Source organism: Hylobates moloch, unplaced genomic scaffold, assembly GCF_009828535.3.
Source record: "Hylobates moloch isolate HMO894 unplaced genomic scaffold, HMol_V3 SCAFFOLD_13, whole genome shotgun sequence".
Classification (NCBI taxonomy): domain Eukaryota; kingdom Metazoa; phylum Chordata; class Mammalia; order Primates; family Hylobatidae; genus Hylobates; species Hylobates moloch.
This window is the reverse complement of record NW_026652288.1, coordinates 15,453,199-15,459,455: the sequence shown is the minus strand read 5'-3', so window position 1 is coordinate 15,459,455 and position 6,257 is coordinate 15,453,199. Positions and strand designations below refer to the sequence as shown.

The window sequence follows — 6,257 nt, the reverse complement described above, 5'->3', positions numbered from 1 at the left end:
ATGGCAGCAGGCAGAGAGAGAGCTTGTGCAGAAACTCCTGTTTTTAAAAATCATCAGATCTTGTGAGACCTGTTCACTATCACGAGAACAGCAAGGGAAAGTCCTGCCCCCATGATTCAATCATCTCTCACCAGTTCCCTCCCACAGCATTTGGGAATTATGGGAAATACAAGATAAGATTTGGGTGGGGACACAGCCCAGCCATTTCATCTTCCAAAATGTTTGTACCATATTAGCTTTTCACCAGCAGTGAGTGAGAGTTCCAGTTGTTCCACATGCTTACTAATACTTGGTATGATCAGTCTTTTAAATTTCAGGCATTCTATTCAGTGGTATCTATTGAGGTTTCAGTTTCCATTTTGTAATGACAAACAATGCTGAGCTTATTTTCACGTGCATATTTGCCATCCATATATCTTCTTTATTGTTCATATCTTTTTCTCATTTTATTGTGAAGTCATTGGTTTTCTTATTATCCAGTTTTGAGAATTCTGTGTATATTGCAAATACAAATGCTTTATCACACATGTGCTTTGCAAATATTCTCCCCTAGCCTGTGGCTTGTATTTTGTAACACTGATTTTGAAGAGCAGAACAGAAATTTTTTCTTTTTTTTTTTTTTTTTTGAGACAAGATCTTGTCCTGTCACCCAGGCTGGAATACAGTGGTGCAATCATAGCTCACTGCAGCCTCAAACTTCTGGGCTCAAGTGATCCTCCCACCTCAGCCTCCTGAGTAGCTGGGAACGCAGGCACATACCACCATACCTGGCTAATTAAAAAAATTTTTCTTAGTCTCACTATTTTACTGAAGCTGGTCTGGAACTCCTGGCCTTGAATGATCATCTCGGCCTCCCCAAACTCTGGGATTACAGGCATGAACCATCACACCTGGCTTGAAGAGAAGAGGTTGTTAATATTAAAGAAGTCCATTTATCTGTTTTTGTTTTTTTTCCCCTGTATTGTGTTTTTGGTATTGTATCTAAGAGATTGTTGCTTAACTCAGGACCACAAAGTTTTTTTCTATGTTTTTCTTCTAAGTTTTTTGTACTTCTAGGTTTTACATTTAAGTCTCCAATCCATTTTGAGTTAAATTTTGTGTATAGTGTGATGTGTGGATCAATGTTCATTTTTTTGCATATGAATAACCATTATTTTAACACCATTTATTGAAAAGAGTATCTTTTTGCCCATGAATTAACTTTGCATGTCTCTTGAAAATCAGCTATCTATATATATGTGGGTCTACCTGTTTTGTCATATTTAACTGTTTGTATAGTTTGAGATTATTATCATACTGTCTTAATTTTCATAGCTTTACAAGTCTCAAAGTCAGATAGGACCAGTTTCCAGCTTTGTTATTTTTCAAAATTACTTTGGCATTTTAAATTTTTTAATTTTCATATTAATTTTAGAATTAATATGTTAATTTTCTTTTTTGTTTGTTTGTCTTCTTTGTTTGAGAGAGTCTCACTCTGTCACCCAGGCTGGAGTGTAGTGGTACAATCTCAGCTCACTGCAACCTCTGCCTCCCAGGTTTAAGCAATTCTCCTGCCTCAGCCACCTGAGTACTGGGATTGCAGGCATGCGCCACCATGCCTGGCTAATTTTTGTGTGTTTGGTAGAAACAGGGTTTCACCATGTTGCCCAGGCTGGTCTAAAACTCCTGGCCTCAAGTGATCCACTGCCTCGAACTGCCAAAGTGCTGGGATTACAGGAGTGAGCCACTATGCCTGGCCAATATGTTAAATTTCTACCAAAGAAGCTTGCTAGAATTTTATTGAAAGTGTGTTGAGTTTGGAACAATTTAGTGAGAACTGACCTCTTAAGGATCTTGGGTCATTCAATGCATGAATATATATTTCTCTCCATGTATTTAAGTCTTCTTTAATTTCTTTCAGCAATGTTTTGTAGTTCCCAGTATATAGGTCTTACACGTCTCCTGTCAGATTTATCCTTTAGTACTTAATATTTTTGGTGCTATTATTGTAAATGATATTAATTTTACTTCAATTTCTGCCTCTTTATTGTGAGAATCTGGAAATACCACTGATTTTTATATATTTAGTCTTGTGTCCTGAAACTCTGCTAAACTCACTTTATTAACATATATCTTTATTTCTTTTGAGTAAATGTCTAGGAGTGGAATGTCTGAGTCATACAGAGGTATAATTTTACCCTCTATATGGTAGTTCTAGTAGCTTTTATGTAGATTCAAAAGAATTTTCTATGTAGATGATCACGTTATCTGTAAATAAACACAGTCTTATTCTTCCTTTCCAATCTAGATACCTTTTAATACTTCTTGGCTTTATGCAATGGCTTCAACATTCAGTACAAATGTTACATAGAAATGGTGAGAGGGGACATCATTGCCTTGAACCTGATCGTAAGAAGGAAGCATTCAGTCTTTCTATGATGTTAGTTGTAGAGTTTTTGTAGATACCCTTTATCTGATTGAGGAAGTTTACCAATGTTCCTGGTTTGCTGTGAATTTTTGTCAGAAATAAGGGTTGGGCTTTGTCAAATGCTTTTCTTCTCATCTACTAGAGATAATCATACGCTTTCTTGCTTCATTTCGGTTTGGAATTTAGTCTGTTGACGTGGTGGATTACATTACTTGATTTTCAAATATAAGAACAAACTTGTATTTCTGGAATAAACTGCGTTGGCTGTTGATGTATTATCCTTTTTATACATTGTTCGATTCAATTTGCTAAAATTTTGTTAACAATTGTTGCATATGTTCATGAAGGAAATTGATCAAGTTTTCTGGTAATGCCTTTATCTGGTTTTGATATTATTGAATGCTGGTCTCATATAATCTGTTAGTAATTATTTTTTCTGATTCAGTTTTCTGGAAGATTTTGTGCATATGTTTCCTTAAAAGTTTGCTGGAACTCACCAGTGAAACCATCTGGACCTGGAATTTTCTTTGTAGGAAAGTTTTTAACAACAAACTCAATTTATTTAAAAGGCATAATGTCATTATGTTATCCATTTCTTCTTGAGTAAGCTTTGGTAGTTTGTCTTCCTAGAAATCTATCTATTTCATTTAATTTTTCAAATTTATTGGCATAGAATTGCTCATAATATATTTTTATTATCCTTTTAATACCTAGAGGATCTGTAGTGATGTCACCTCACTCATTGCTGATATTGACTATTTGTGTTTTGTATATTGAAGTCAAAATAAAAATGTAGAGCTGAATCTCTAAACTTAATGTTTTATTTGGGAAGAGAAAATTGTAATTCAGGGCGTACACGCAGACCAGGTGGCCTTTGGTATGCCTGAAGAACAAAGACAAGGTTAGAGGTTTTATTAAAAAGAAGAAGAAATGTCACGTATTGCTCTTTGAGAAAGTTCATTGACACTAGTAAGGGTTTGTAAAGCTGGGAAGCCCGAATAGGTGAGCAACAGTGATGGGCAAAATTAGTTCTAGAGTTGCAGCAAATTATCTCAGAAGCTATAGATAGAACTGGTTTTAGGGTACAACAAGCAGTTTCAGCAGCCATACTTACGAGAATTACATTCACGGAGTAACGTTTGAGTGATTTTCCTCCGGTGGCTTCTTGACTCTGTTTTAGTTGGGAATGACAAGAATAACCCAATTCTTATGATCGACTTTCACATTTATTTTTTCCTCATCAGTCTGGCTAGAAGTTTATCAATTTTATTGATCTCAAAAAGCCAGCCCTTGGTTTCACTGATTTTCACTATTATTTATGTGATTTTCTATTTTATTAATTTTTTTTTTTTGAGACAGTCTCACTCTGTTGCCCAGGCTGGGGTATAGTGGGGTGATCTCGGCTCACGGCAACCTCCATCTCCTGGGATCAAGCAATTTCTGACTAATTTTTGTATTTTTACTAGAGACGGGGTTTCACCATGTTGGCCAGGCTGGTCTTGAACTCCTGACTTCAAGTCACATCGGCCCTGACTTTAGCCACATCGGCCCGCTAAAGTGCTAGGATTACAGGCGTATTTTATTGATGTTTTTCTTTGATCTCTCTTTCTTCTACTTTCTTTTCTTCAGTTGTTCTTGTCTTTCTAGTTTCTTAGGGTGAAAGATGAGGTCCTGGATTTGAGACCTTCTTTTTTATTTAATCATTTAGTATTATAAATTTCTAAATACTGCTTTGTTTTCATTTTCTTTTAGTGGAAAATATTTTAAATTTACTTTGAGACTTCCTCTTTCAATCACAGATTATTCAGAGGTGTGTTATTTAGTTTCCAAATATTTTGGATTTTCTAGCTTTTTACTATTAATTTATAATTTCATTGTGGTCAGAGAATATACTTTGCAAAGACTTGAATATTTAAAAGTATACTGAAGGCCAGGGATGGTGGCTTACTCCTATAATCCCAGCACTTTGGAAGGCTGAGGCAGGCGAATCACCTGAGATCAGGAGTTCGAGACCAGCCTGGCCAACATGGTGAAACCCCGTCTCTACTGAAAATACAAAAATTAGCCAGGCGTGATGGCAGGTGCCTGTAATCTCAGCTATTCGGGAACCTAAGGCAGGAAAATCTCTTGAATCTGGGAGGCAGAGGTTGCAGTGAGCCGAGATGGTACCACTGCACTCTAGCCTGGGTGACAGAGCGAGACTCAATCACAAAAAAAAAAAAAAATTATACTGAGACTTACTTGTTTTATGGTAGATTATGGTCTATCTTGGTAAATGTTCATGTGCACTTGAAAAGCGTGTATATTCTGCTGTTGCTGGGTGGAGTGTTCTATGAATCTCCATTAAGTCAATTTGGTTGATAGTGTTTTCAACTCATCTGTATTCATACTAATTATATGTTTTCTTGTTTTATAATTATTGAGAGAGGGTCAGCAAGTTCTCAGACCATAATTGTGGACTTGGCTATTTCTCCTTGCAGTTCTATTAGTTTTTGCTTAATTTATTGTTTAATTTAATTTAATTATTTCTCTTCCCATCAGAGAGGTAATGTGCCAATGTCTGAACAAGCTTTGAGGGAGGCACATCTCACACATGCACCTGAAAACTCAGTCATCATGCTTATGATCTACAAAAGGGTCACTTCGTTTATTTTTTTAATTTAAAACATTTTTTGAGATGGGGGTCTCACTCTGTCACCCAGGCTGGAGTGCAGTGGCACGATCTCAGTTCACTGCAACCTCTGCCTCCCGGGTTCAAGCAATCCTCCTGCCTCAGCCTCCTGAGTAGCTGGGACTACAGGTGTGAGCCACCACACCTGGCTAGTTTTTTTGTATATTTTATAGAGATGAGATGGAGTTTCATTATGTTGGCCAGGCTGGTCTTGAACTCCTAGCCTCAAGTGATCCGCCAGCCTTGGCCTCCCAAAGTCCTGGGATTACAGGCATGAGCCACTGTGCTCAGCCACTTTATTTATTTTTAAGCTTGGTTATTAAGGCACACAAGTATTTAGGATATTGTAACCTCTTGTGTATTGACCTGCTGTATACCCAGTAATATTCTTTGCCTGAAATCTACATGGTTTTGTATTAATATTAATATAACCATTTCATTTACTTTTGATTACAGTTATCCTAGCATATCTACTTCCCTTTTTTTGCTTTTATCTTATTTATATCTATATATTAAAATAGGTTTCTTGTAGGCAGTCTGTCATTGGGTCTTGGTTTTTTTTCACTTTTGTCATTATGGTAAAATTTACATAACATAAAATTTACCATTTTAACCCTTTCTAAGTGTACAATTCAGTGATAGTAAGTACATTCACAATGTTGTACAACTATCACTGCTTTCCATTTCCAGAACTTTTTCATCATCCCAAATGACTCTCTGTACCTATTAAACAATATCTTTCTACTCTCAGCCCCTGGTAACCTCTAGCGTACTTTCTGCTTCTATGAATTTGACTATTCTAGATACCTCATATAAGTGGAATCAGGATATTTGTCCTTTTATGTTTGGCTTCTTTCTTCTTCTTCTTTTTTTTTTTTTGAGACAGAGTCTTGCTCTGTCGCCCAGGCTGGAGGATAGTGGCATAATCTTGGCTCACTGCAATCTCTGCCTCTCAGGTTCAAGGAATTCTCTGCTTCAGCCTCCTGAGTAGCTGGGATTACAGGTGCCTGCCACCACGCCCTGCTAAATTTTTGTATTCTTAGTAGAGATGGGGTTTCACCATCTTGGCCAGGCTGGTCTTGAACTCCTGACCTTGTGATCCACCAGCCTCAGCCTCCCAAAATGCTAGGATTACAGGCGTGAGCCAGCCTGGCCTGGCTTCTTTCACTTAACATAATG

The 6,257-nt window shown here is 37.0% G+C and overlaps 1 non-coding gene across 1 annotated transcript; it reads right to left on the bottom strand.

Annotated features, from left to right (window-relative positions):
• Positions 1-4,942: 4,942 nt before the first annotated feature.
• LOC116481356 (small nucleolar RNA U13) lies at positions 4,943-5,046 on the bottom strand. The gene has a single exon (XR_004251520.1). It is a non-coding gene; the product is annotated as a small nucleolar RNA U13 (small nucleolar RNA).
• Between the last annotated feature and the right edge of the window lie 1,211 nt (positions 5,047-6,257).